At 39.9% G+C, this 13,900-nt stretch overlaps 1 protein-coding gene and 1 long non-coding RNA gene across 3 annotated transcripts in view; one reads left to right on the top strand and one right to left on the bottom strand.

Annotated features, from left to right (window-relative positions):
- Ntan1 (N-terminal amidohydrolase 1) overlaps positions 1 to 13,900 on the top strand; it is a 52,956-nt gene that overhangs the window by 2,143 nt on the left and 36,913 nt on the right. The window contains exon 2 of the mRNA XM_033469905.2: positions 5,462 to 5,573. The gene's annotated coding sequence lies outside the window, so the exon portion shown is untranslated. The remainder of the gene's footprint in view (positions 1 to 5,461; positions 5,574 to 13,900) is intronic.
- On the bottom strand, positions 1,837 to 13,437 carry LOC143260118 (uncharacterized). 2 transcript variants are annotated; one of them, XR_013034211.1, is made up of 3 exons: positions 12,985 to 13,437; positions 2,379 to 2,601; positions 1,837 to 2,063 (listed from the first exon to the last, which is right to left on the bottom strand). It is a non-coding gene; the product is annotated as an uncharacterized LOC143260118 (long non-coding RNA). The 2 variants fall into 2 exon arrangements; XR_013034212.1 differs by lacking the exon at positions 12,985 to 13,437 and adding an exon at positions 3,047 to 3,749.

Raw genomic sequence — 13,900 nt, 5'->3', positions numbered from 1 at the left:
CAGAATCTCGTCCCGTATAATATACTTCAGTATTATCGAGAACGCTCCGCGCATTCTATAAAGTTTTTAAATTTTTTGTCAAAAAAGTAGCAAAAATACATTACTTTTTCATCCTCCAACGATCCGTATCTCTTTCCAAGGTTAAAATACAGCCTTTTATGAAAAATAAAATGTAAAGAATAAACAGACTTAGAGCAACGCCGTTAAAGTAAATATTTACCGATCGTAAATTACAATTGAACCTTACACAATTTACCTAAGTTAGCTGTAAACTGTGTTCATTTTGTTCATACCGAATATTTGATTTAGTCGTTTAAAATAATCATAATAAAATCGCAATGATAATAATTTAACCAACAAATCGTAGTGTACGTGGCTAGGTTCCGCGATGCGCGAACCAAACGTAACGGACCTGGTTAAACGGAGCCGGTTTCTCTTTCTCCCCACCCACTTTCCACCCTCTTGTTCTTTATTTTCTCGCGGAGCGGTAACTCGTAGTAGTTTGACAGTTAATTAACGTTCATCGAATCGATTCTATGCCGGACTATAGTGTAATTAAGCTTTTTTTCTCTCGGACAGTCCACTCGATATCCCGGAGAAGTTTTTCGAAGCTTTTCGATGTTTATGCACGGACGAGCACGCAGCCTGGTCCGACCGATTCCGGTGCCGATAAACGCCGACGAACGAAGATCACCGTTGTTTTCCACGATCCGACTCTTAACAACGGTCGAAATGCTTTCGCAGTTGAGAATCACTGTTTTCCCAAGAGTTTCATTAATCTGACCGCGCCTGGAGCCGTGTCCTGTATCTTGGCAACGTGTGCACCGTATCGCGCGTTTCGTTGGCATCGTGTGTACGTGCATTTAGATAGGCGCACGGGTATATACCTATAAGCGCGTTCCACCGATGCGCAACCACAGAGGGCTCTCGCCTTTGCGCGTATCGTACGCGAGATCGTACGCGCCTCTTTTATTTCGTCGCGTTTCTTTTCGTTGCGCCCACTGCTTCTTACCTGCGCCTTTTTTCGCGATCTCTGGTCGTTTGATCCGGCACTTCACCGTTGTTGCCCTTCTATTCTATACGAGCTTCGTGCAGGATTCTCGTTTGTCCTAAGAAAAGCGACTCATTGAGACTTTATAAGGGTTTCCTAAATCGGTTGTTCAGTTTTCGAATCGCATGGCTGTTGCCTGATTCGAACGAGTCGCGATATAGAAGGCGAAATCTAAGCTCGATCGACAAACCGAATGGATCTCGAATCAGTTCGAAGGGTTCTTTAACGAACGATGAGAGGAGGAGGGAGGCGGGAGTAAGAAGGAACGGGATGAGGAAGGTCGGTACACGGGCCTCTCGACGCTCGGAACTCTCGAGTCACGGACTTAACCGAGTTAAGACGCTCTTAAGGCTAGCTGAGGGTGTTAACCTTTTGCTCTGCCGTTGGCTCACCTGCGATAACCACTCGCCAATCAACGATACACCATCATTTTTCATAATGTTTCGATTTCCTGCGCCTGTCAGCCTCGCTCTTTGCCGCGCAGCTACTATTCGATTTCCTGACTTGGTTCCTTCGATCGCGGTCGGGAATCGAACGCGATAGTTCGGCGAACATGCAGCGCACCTATTAGCAACAGGCTCACAGGACACTAAGAACTGACTTACGTATTTTGTTACTGTCTTGTCAAAATAACAACGTTCCATTTATTCGCGTCTTTCGCGATATTTTTTTTTTTATAATTATTGACTTTCTCGCAACAGCATACTTTCAGTCTTAATACTATACGAAAGCTAATAATAACGTTGTTTCGACGGCTCTCTGATAGTTAAGACACATCGAGAATGTTACATGTTCCAGAAATAAGTTTTTTATAACCTGTACCATGTGCAACCCAAAGATTAGTACTTGGTACCAAACATTTAAAGTTTTTAATTTTGATTTCATTAGATAAATTGCGTTGATTTTGTAAAATTTTTGAAGTTGCTGAGGTCGGAGGCCTGTAAATCACTTCAGATTCTGCGCACTTTTGTTGCTCAAATGCGCGATTAGATACGCCGAAGTGTATAGAAAACTATAATAAAAGAAAACATTTTTTAATTAATTTAAATACAGATATTATTTCTCGCAAAGAACATTTTGACGGATAGGAAACGTGTCGGATAATATGAATACTTGTTAATTATTTGTCCGATCGGTATCAAAAATCTTTTGCAGCTTCATTCATTATTAAATAATAGATTCTCCTTTCCTCAGACTTCATGCGCTTTTCTCATTAATTTTTTATATGGTATAATATCAAGGACATAAAGAAAATTTTGTTACCACTGAACATTTTTAACGCTAGACATACCGAGCAGGTAAAAATATATTATTCATAATTACGTACTTGCTTTACGAGTATCAGAACTGTGGGAGTTACTTCCGGCACGCGTCAGCATACATAGATATCTTTCCACAACTATTTGATCTGTCACCAATTTGTACATATAGCATCCTTAACCGTTCTTCCGATATTCTTACTGATGGATGAGTCCTCAAGCGGAACCAGGACGAAACGCTCCCTTTCTTTTCCTTCACATTTCAACACTTTCCTCGGAATCATGAAATTTCTTTAAAAAAAAAAAGAAATTATTGGAACATTCAATTTTATCGTAACGACGTTATATACATATACAATTAACCCTTTGCACTCGAATGGCGACTCTGAGGCGCCACTAAAATTTGGTATACTATTTTTCAAAATCATTCTAAGAGCATCAGACTCTTTTATACTTAAAAAAAAACTATTAAAATTGCATTGTACTTGCCAATAGGCTCAATTTCATACGCATGAATCGCAATAAATTATATAAATTAGAAATACTGTAGATCAGAAATCATGTTTTGGATTTCGAATTCAAATAGCTTCGACTGCAAAGGGTTAATTAAAAGCCTAATAAACGTCCATTGTGTTACGTTAAATTGTAGCTAAGCGAAATCGATAGATTTTCTATTCTACACATTCTATTAAAAAAAAAGAAAATGCGCTAACAAGTATGTAACAGTTTGATGTACCAGTGGCTTATCGTGGTGTTATTTTTCGGTCGTTACGTAGTTACCGGTAGGCTCCCCGTGCACCAGTGAACTCTAAAGGGTTCAAGCGGTGCCGCGGAAACTAGATCCGCGTAGCCAAACGTAACCGCCATGCGATTACGTTTTAGGCGTACATGCGCGCGCGGTTGTGCCAGTGGTATAATGTTTTTCCCGTATACATCCGAAGCGATGCGATATCACATGGGCACGTTCGCGCGCGCGCTCGCGCGAGCGCAAGGGCGACCCCGCTTGCACGGAGAAGGTAAGATGCGCCGAGGTCTGGCAACTGGACTCCCCTTGGGGCCCGTATAAATCACAAACTCCGATACAAGCCTGGCCTGAAGCGGCGCAATAGAAATTTAGATGCACTCGGTGTTCCCGAAATAGTTTCCTGCCGAAGAAGTTCACGGAGTCGGTAATCGTTCCGCGATATCGTGATAAGTTCCGGCATCCCCGCTCTTATCTCACGATCTTCCCCCGATGATCATACTTGTGCTACTATTCCGGTGCCAACCGAGAAAACGTGTGCGACGACGCGCGCGGTTCGTCCGAGAAGCGGCGCGGCGAGAGGTCGGTGCGAGCGTTCCGCCCGTCTCAGGACGCGTACCGGTATTTTTTTTCTTTTCGTCATTTCGTGACGACTTTCGATTTCAATCTCGGCCGTGAGGCGCACGCATGCGTTCGCGCGAAAGTGGCCGCGTGAGCGAAATCGGAAGTGTGGAGGGGCGAGGGACGGCCGGGGTTAGAGCGGAAGGGGAGAGAAGCAGAAGAAAAAGGGAAAAGGAAAGGGGACCCGGAAGGGCGACTCATCTTCCGCGAATCGACCGGGCCACTGACTGCTCGCGCGTTGCATAACGATTCCGTCTTGTCTCGTCTCCGCCGGGAGAGACGCCGCTTGAGAACCACTGGTCCATGTACCGGTTGTTCCACTCGTGGAATGCGGACTAGCTCGTCGCGTACGTGTACGGGCACGAGTACGGCTACGTGCACGTGCACGTGCACACACCGCGCGTCCTATCCCCGTGTTCCTTCTACCTACACGAGCGCATCCTGCAAGCTGCACGCGTGTGCGAATCGTGGCATCGCTCGCGCGCGCGCGCGATTCTTCTTCCCTCGAGCGATTGCCGCGAATTTCCGATTACGCCCGTTATCGTTTTTGCAACTGTATCGAAGCTCGAAAATCCTCTACGTCGTATACTCGTGTAATGCCTTCCCCGCGGTGACGACGTACGTCCCGAAATTTACGAGTTCCCGATCGAGAGCCGTCCGCGTATCAGAAGACATAACCTTAAAGCGGCTCGCGTGATTACGCTCATAAACAATCGAAGGAAGTCGTACCCCATAAATATGCAGAGAGCCCGTCGCTCGGTTGCAAGCTCGGCGAGCCACTGTATGCAAATTCGGTTCACCGATTGTGCAGTTATTTTGCATGAGAGTGCGCGCGGTATATTTGTTTTTTGTTTTTTTTGTTTCGTTCCTTTTCCCCTTTTTCTTCGAAACAGAATGGGATGGGACGCGGCGCGTCGCTGTCGAATGTTTAATGGAAGAAAGGTGGAGGAAAGGCGCGCTGAGAAATTACGCGTCGCCAGGTGCCGTTCGCGGGTCGTGTGGACGGAACATAAAGCGACTAATCGCGTTGTATAAGTTGACAGGTTGAGAAGCAACGAAAATAAACGGCGAGCGACCGATCCGAATCGGCCTCGCGATTCCGAAATTTTATGCGCGCAGCTGGCTGATCGTATCCATGCCTGTGTATCGCATCGGTTTCGTCGATTTCGAAGAAATTAAACGAAAGTCTCCGCCGCTCCGAAATCGAAACGGCTCGGAATTAACCCCTTGCCGTACTTTGACGAGTCCGACTCGTCATGAAAATATCTATTATTAACTCATTGAGTATAGATGTTATTTTGTCCTTTAAAATTGCAATAAAATTCTATTCTTTTGTCGTCAATATTTAAGCATTCAGGTAAATTTAAGCGCACAATAAGCATTAACACGATCCGTGCCGAGCTTTTTTTACTCGAATCTTCACACTTTGATATTTTACTAAAACTTGATGTATTACGTGCAATTATTAATTCTCGTAGACATAACAACGTAACAAAAACTTATCAACGCCCATTCTTGCGGTGGAAATTGATTCTTCGGTTCTAAATTTCTTGTAAACAATTTGTTCAGTTCACTAAGTAAACATGCAAGCGTGTACCATCGATGATACACGTGGCACGGAACGTGTTAATTTCTTTTTAGAATTTCTTTTCTTATTAGAATCGAAAAATTTCTAATCGCAGTAACTGCGAAGAGAATGGTATGTCAAGGGGTTAATCGCCCCCGAAATCGTTTCGAATCCGTAATTCGACTCCCTTTTTTCATGATGCGCTTGTGTGTCTGTTGCAGGTCGCTGTTGGCTCGGTGGAGCAAGGTGGTCTCGACCCGTCAGGAGGAATCGTTTGAAAATGGCGGCGGGAACGTGTCGATCGGCCTGAAGAGACAATCGTAAAGACGCAAGGTAAGGAGCCTGTCCTCGCTCGATATTTCGACGTGCCGGGACGGGGGACGCGGGATAACCCTTTGAGAACGTCTGGTGCGTGTTCGATCCGCGAAAGGCGGGATAAACGCGTTAAATAGAGACCGTAACGGTGCTTGCCACCGTACTCTCGACGAAGCACCGTTCTCCGAACTTTGTGGCTCGTAACTTTCGAGCCGGCTAGCATCGGTAAGCCCTTCGCGATCGACACTGGCTCGGTTTATCGGGCTGCAGTAACTTACGCGTCACCCGTTATCTGACCGTGCATATTATGCACGTTATCGTCTCCCGCTCTCTCTCTCTCTCTCTCTCTCCTGTCCGTTTCGACGAGGGAAAAGTCATAAATTTAATAGCCCTGTACCCTATTCGGTCCCGGTCCCGGTCCCGCTCCCGGCTTTTATTCTGTGTAACCACGGCAATTTTAGCCTTGATTTCGAATTAAGGTTTCATTTGATTAATCGTTTCGCCGTTAGTTTTCTATTATTTTTCGCCGTATCAACCCTTCGCACTCGAATAGTGGACTCTGAGGCACCACTAAAAATTGTTATATCACGTTTCAATATAATTTTGTTATTATTAAAGGTTTTTTTTCTATTCCAAATACTGTTAAAAGTGTAACCTTGTCTTTTTATGAGTCGTAAGACTCAATTTCATATGAATAAAATGTGCTAAGTCATATAAGATGGGAATACCGTTGGGCAGGAGAATTATTTTGGATTTAGACTTAAAATGAAGGGGGGGGGGCTTCGAGTGTAAGGTTTGACGACGAACTTTGATGTATTAACGACATTAGAACTATGTATCTTATTTATTAAGTTGTGAAGATATAATTTAATTGTATGTATAGATAGTTATAAAAACTATAAAAAACTATAAAAAACGAACCGTAAGCAGAGATGGTCAACATTGAATACTTTTGTAAAGTACTAGATACTTCTATTGAATACATATAAATCGATTGGTGAATACTTTAGCAATTTCTATTTAATCGTATATTAAAGAGAATATATTAGAATATATAATATATTAGAATATATATTAGAATATATATTAGAATATATTAGAGAATATATAATATATTAGAATATATATTAGAATATATATTAGAATATATTAGAGAATATATAATATATTAGAATATATATTAGAATATATATTAGAATATATTAGAATATATAATATTAGTATATTAGAATATTAAATACCCCTCTGTAGTTTGTATTCTAGGAGTAGTCGAATATAATAATATTCCATATTCTTCGTCTGATAAGAATAGGAATACAGTAATTTCTCCTGGAAATGCCAAATTTCGGTTGCTGTGAATTTTTCTGTGCTAGTCCTATACCTATGTAACTTATTGCTACGTCGATGCTAAGGGTCGACGGAGTCGGTCAAGCGGTGTGATGCGGCACGCGACGCGAATTCCCGGAAGACAATACAAAATGGTCCATTTGGGTGTGAGTTAGATAAGAAAAATCGCGGAGCTACAAGTTACGTGGTATGTGAGCGTCGAATCGTTGCATGTGGTCTCCGAATTGCCTTCGAATCGAGTCATGTGGCCTCCGAATTGCCTTCGAATCGTGTCACGTGCCCTCCGAATTGCCTTCGTATCGTAGCAAAAAATAAAAAATAAAAATGTTAAGTCATCGTTTTTATTCAAGCATTACTATGTATTTATATTAATGTACACCGGCATGCTGCCTTTTTTTTGCCGACTGTTCCGAGTTTCTATAAAAACGAGCCACGAGGCCCGAAGAATCGCGACTTAGTACTCTCAGATCTGCTGGTTTCAAATGCCGACCTCCGAACATTTCTGGGAAAAATGACTGTACTAACAGCTGCATCTAACGTTCAGTTAGCAACTCAAGGTTGCGAGAACATGATTTGTTATGGTGTATCAGCATTATATTGACATATTACTGTTATCAACACTATCCAGTTATGAGAGAGAGAGAGAGAGAGAGAGAGAGAGAGAGAGAGAGATACGAGTGCTTACTAATAGATCAAATTAATTTAACGAGATAGATATTTCATATAAACATAATATTATATATGCATATACGTGGCAAATAACATATACAGCATATTTCTGCATATGTTTTTAAAAGATAAATATGCAAAATATATGCATTATGCAAAAAGTGCGAAATAAAATTTTCTGTAAAAATATGCATTTGCATAATCATCCGCAGTCTATTTATCGCTAACGCGATAATGAATTAGTATGGCACAAGCAAATCACGGAGTCACATTTGTCGGTACATTTTCGTAATTCTGATGTTCCTCATCTGGGCTCCCTGATTTTTTTATATTATTTTTTAATGACATTACTACTTGTTTTTTTACTGCCTCCCCCTTCTGTTTGCGGACGATCTGATGTTTTTCCATGAAATTGTTGATTTAAACAGTCATTGTTTGCGCGATTCTAACAGGCTGTCGCTGAATATTAAAAAATGCTCAGTTATTCGCTTCACACGATCCAATTCCCTGTCTATATTCAGTTATCGAATTTCTATTTATAGTCTGAAATCAGAATCAGACATCAGTGATCTCGGTGTGATTTCCTTGTTCGACCCTACTTTTTCTACGTACATCAACAAAACGATCAGTACCGTATCCAAGACTGTTGACTTTGTTTTTAGAGCGTTTAAATCCTTTGAAAAATATTAACATCTTGAACTGCTCTATTTTGTTCTGTTGTGATTAGACCACCCCTTTCGGCTATACTGCTCAAATGTTTGGTCGCCGTGCCATCAGTATTTGACGACTGGCATAGAACGCATCCGGCATAAATTTTTACGTCTGATTGCTCGATTGTCTGGTAGCCCAATGTCCTGCGACAATCACGACTATTCGTCAATCCTGTGTCGCTTAAATCTTACGTCACCGAAGCACAGACGATTGCAGCACGACTTCCATACACTTCGCGTGTATGGAATATTAAATGAACTTGTAGACAATCCTGAAATCAGTGCTCTCAAATCCCAGTCTCGTCCGCGTCTACAATGATAAATTGTATTCTTGTATAGGAATTTCATCGTACCCTTTTTACGGTCGACAAAATCATATCAGTAGTATCATTACCAATGTAAATCAATATTGCAACATACTAAATTGTTTTGCCGCCTTCGGCACTTTCTGACTAAACTTCGGAGCTTTTTCTTCGAGGATTAATCAATGTTTTCGTTATTATATAATCTTGTTGAATGTTTTCCCGCATACCATGTAAAATGAGAGGCGATGCTTCCGACTGCATTCAATCGAAGCATGGTCAGTTTTTCTATAGCCAGAGTGGCATAGATCGTTTTTCGTTCCTAGAAGAGGGATTTAAAAATATTCTATAACAAACGGGAAAATCCTTTGTACATAATTTTTTCTTATCCTTCAAACAATCTTCTATGCTCGCTTTACTCTACTTATCCTAATGTCTCTCTCTCTGATCGTTACGGTTTTTATTATCATAATTATCATAATTATCATTATTATCACTTTTTCACTCCTTTTTACAGAATTTTTAAATAGATATAACGAAATAGATACAACTAAATTTGCTATTATTTCAAATGGATCGATATTATTTTTATTTTTAATCAAGAACACCGAAAATGACAGTTCGCGAAACGGATTATTTCAAACAGCTTTTTCTCATTTCTATTTAAAATAAAGTCAGCCCAGGTCCGATTCATACGATAGATTTTCGTTGTATTTCTACGTTAAAATCTGTGTGGCACGAATCGTTACAAGCAATTCAGTATTCCCGTCGATTTCCGCGATAGCAGCCGTTGCGTACTCGGCCGCCGACATCTATCTTATCTCTGCTAGAACGGTTCGACCATTAATCCGTCGTAGATCGTTACGGTCCCGGGAGAAAAACCGGAGCGCAGCATCCGTTTGCGTGGCGAGTAATTATTCACGCGCATCGCGTTTTCGTTAGATAAAGAACCGGCAGATCGTTACGCCGGAACGTCCGTTGCTCGCTTTCCACCGAGATAACCTTTCCGATAAATTCTCGCCGTCTCGGATTCTACGCTCAACCCGTGGAGCATTTAAACCCGTTGTCGGAGACGCGGCGTCGTAAACGATAAAACATGCGCGCTCGCTGTCGTCCAGAATAGACCGAATTCGAATCTCCGAGTGGAAAAACTTGTTGCGCACGCGATGCGCACCGGCTCCGGGCGCGGACTGCCCCGTGGACACGGTGGTCCCAAGTTCCAAAAACTTAGCCAAAACATAAAAACAATCGAAATTTAACACGTTCCGTGCCACGTGTACCATCGATGGTACACGCTTGCATGTTTACTTAGTGAACTGAACAAATTGTTTACAAGAAATTTGTAAATAAACTTCTTTATTCAAGCACATATTATCATAGCCAACCTTGCCACTGTTATAAAACAATATACATTAGTCTCGTTAAGAGCTCGATAGTTCTAGTATTAATATGCGTCGCGTCATCTTACGACAAATATATTTTTGTACAGAAAGATCCGAGGAGAATGCGACAGTAATTTTGTCAATTTTTAAAAACGCGACCTCGAGCCCGTACTTAAAAAGCAAGAATTTCTTTATAATTTTCAACGTTGTAAAAACAATTGTTCAATGTAATGAAAATTTATTTAGAAAGATGGATCCTTGCCAAGGAAAAATTAAAAAAAGTACATCTCGACACGACCAATAGTTTCTGGGATAAAAATTTCCAAGTACAGAGCCACTTTTCGCAAAAATTGTTTTCCCTCAATATTACTTGAACTGCATCAGATTTCAGTTCGAACAAGATCCCAGACATCTACTGAAAATAGTGATCAGACTGGTGGTGAAGATTTTATATACATAATCTTAAAAATAATTCTTCCATTCTCAAAGTCGATGAACGATGAATACTTGCAAAGAATAAAAATTGTCAGGGAAATTATTAAGAACGAAAAAGTGCTAATCAGTGCAGTTGTGAAACACATCGTAGTGCAAGGAGTGAAGCATTAAGTTAGTGAACATTTGAAGCGACAGTCCACGAAGATGCTTAGGGACGATTGTAAGATCAGCTGTCGGGATTCGGGATTGAAAGTAACATTACAAACGGGTCAGCGTCGGTAAGAAAATGAACCGCGTGGTCATCCTTTCGCCAATTACTGTGCCCTGTTTGCGGGCTTCAGGAGTTCCCGAAACTAAAAACAACTTTAGCAATTTAACACGTTCCGTGCCACGTGTACCATCGATGGTACACGCTTGCATGTTTACTTAGTGAACTGAACAAATTGTTTACAAGAAATTTAGAACCGAAGAATCAATTTCCACCGCAAGAATGGGCGTTGATAAGTTTTTGTTACGTTGTTATGTGTACGAGAATTAATAATTGCACGTAATACATCAAGTTTTAGTAAAATATCAAAGTGTGAAGATTCGAGTAAAAAAAGCTCGGCACGGAACGTGTTAATCGAACGATCGAAGGTTTTCATAGCCGTCGATCACGAATTTCGACTGATAATTTCGGAAGACAAAATGGCGGATGGGCATTACATTTTGAAAAAATGTTATGTAATTTTTAAATAACTTATTTAAACAAACATATAACATTCATATGTTGCTTATACGTCTGTCTTACGAAACTCTTCAAAACTGATATAATTTTTCTACGAGACACTTCTGAATAACGTTCATGATAGGACACCTAAAGTATTAGTTAGTATTAGTTTAAAAAAACTGTAAAAAATTTATATAAATGTACAGTGGCTCACAGAAATGTTCGTACATTTTTTAAAACGCAATAACTTTCTTAAAACTGATCTAAATAACTAGGAATTTTTGTTTAGATGATCTTAGAGAAACTAGTCTACTAGACAATGACTGAAATGCTCTTTTTTTAAATTTTTCTGTTACATGGAACAACAACAAAAAATAAAGAACTCTTGTTCTTTAACTTTTCTTATCTGAGCTTATAACGAAAATTGAAGAAATGCCTTTCGTAGATCTCGGTAACTTATATGCGTGCTAAAAGTTTGATCGAAATCGGTTAACCCAGAGTCAAGCTAAAAGCGTTGAAAGATTTAAAAAACTGCAGATTTCTTTTTGGTTTTTGGCCAAAAGTGTCAAGAATCGTGAGAAAACTTCGATCAAATGTTCAGCATAGGATGAGTTACAGAGATCTACGAATGGAATCTTTTAAATTTTCGTTATAAGAAACGAAATTTCTTTATTTTTTTCTGTCATTCCAAGTATATAATAACAAAATTCAAAAGAAGCACTTTAGTCATTGTCTAGTAGACCAGTCCCTCTTTACTCTAAAAAATTCAAGACGTTTAATCCAGTTTTAAAAGGTGTACGAACACTTTTAAAACGCAATGACTTTATATATATTGTGCATGTATATACATATTAATACACACAGGGTGAGTCATTTAACTTACACGCATCACATAACTTTTAAATTATGCATCTAATTAAAAAGTGTTAAATACAAAAGTTGGGGGGGGGTGTTGACGTATTCACTTTTTTTGTTAAAAATAGAGTGGTTTTCAAAATTTCATAGCCAATTCTTCCTTTTTTAAAATGGAAAATTGTATGGAAAATATTCTCCTCATCACAGATTGAAAGAATATTAAATTTCAAGTAGAAAAGTATTAGCTATTTTTATATATATATATATATATTTTAATAATGTTAATTGTATAGGTAAAACGTATTAATATTACAAAAAGACAAAACAGTGATTATCTATTTGAAATTTCGTTTTTAGTTTCAATGTCAGTAGTTCATTCACAGAAACTGAATCCATTCTTCACGCGATGCATTAATTACCGTGCCACTTACCGCAGGTTAGGCCTACATAATCTCAAACACATCTCCGTCATATTTTCAAAGAAAAGAACTGCAGTCATGAAATTTCATCGAAACAGTCATCTCTAACGTATTAAGTTACTTATTGTGATGTGATAGTTTTTTGTAGAAAATAAAATATATTAAAGCATGTTAAATATTAAATTTTGATTGTGCAGTAACTGGCTCTAAAACTTTCCTATTATTTTCTCTTAATATGTAAACACGATTCGATATTTATTTCATAGGAAAATTTTAGCCGATAAAAGAAACAGAAAATTAACTTTAAGTTCTGAAGAAATGCCAATTAAATTGCTAAAGTTGTTTTTAGTTTCGGGAACTCCCGAAGCCCGCCAACAGGGCACAGTAATTGGCAAAAGGATGAATTTGGAAAATTCCTGTGGCAAACGAAACCTTTTTTAATTGACGTGACGCTGAATATGTTGAAAATTTCCAAGAGCCTTCGGCGAATCTAGCGCTCCATCGACGAAACGATAATCGCTCGATGGAAACCGACAATCGGACGAGCGAAACGAAAAAGATACAGGGCTCCCTATTGTGTCAGGTTATCCGGATTACATACGTTTTAGAGAAGACGCACGCCTGATGCCGGATCGGTTGAATAAAGGCATTATTGTCGATTGTTCTTTCATATCTCGATGAATCCTGGTCCGGGACAGAAGACGGCACGTATTTCCGTAGATCGGTTTCTTGTCGGCTCGTATAGTGTCGTGTTCTCGGAACGTTTCTGTTCCTCGATCTCTCTCCCTTCGCTTCCTACTTATTCCGCGTAAACAATCACTCGTTGGTAATAACAGCTTATCGTTTGCTCATGACAGCCACGTTCCGTTGCGATGCGACGCGACGGGCCGTGAAAATTTCCATTGGCGTGTCGCGTGGTCGCGACGAGCTCGCTGCACTCGAAAATATGCCGCCCATTTCCCTCCGTTTTCATAGGAAAATTTTAGTCGATAAAAGAAACAGAAAATTAACTTTAAGTTCTGAAGAAATGTCACTTAACACGTTCCGTGCCGAGCTTTTTTTACTCGAATCTTCACACTTTGATATTTTACTAAAACTTGATGTATTACGTGCAATTATCAATTCTCGTACACATAACAACGTAACAAAAACTTATCAACGCCCATTCTTGCGGTGGAAATTGATTCTTCGGTTCTAAATTTCTTGTAAACAATTTGTTCAGTTCACTAAGTAAACATGCAAGCGTGTACCATCGATGGTACACGTGGCACGGAACGTGTTAAATATATCGACTTAAAAACAAAAAGTGACTTATGCCATTTTCACACAAAATGGACAATTTGGGAAGAGGAGATACGATTAATTTGAGTCTTGCGCCTCGTTTTTATGATCACCGATCCTCAGCAACTATAAAAACGCGGCGCAAAACTCGAACAATCGTACCTTCTCTTCCCAAGTTGTCCGTTTCTGTGTGCAATTTAAGCATTAATTAGGGAGACATTACTGGGGTAATTACA

The sequence above is a fragment of the Megalopta genalis genome, chromosome 10 (assembly GCF_051020955.1).
Source record: "Megalopta genalis isolate 19385.01 chromosome 10, iyMegGena1_principal, whole genome shotgun sequence".
Lineage (NCBI taxonomy): Eukaryota > Metazoa > Arthropoda > Insecta > Hymenoptera > Halictidae > Megalopta > Megalopta genalis.
The sequence above is the reverse complement of the archived record's forward strand: the minus strand, read 5'-3'. Positions and strand labels throughout refer to the sequence as shown.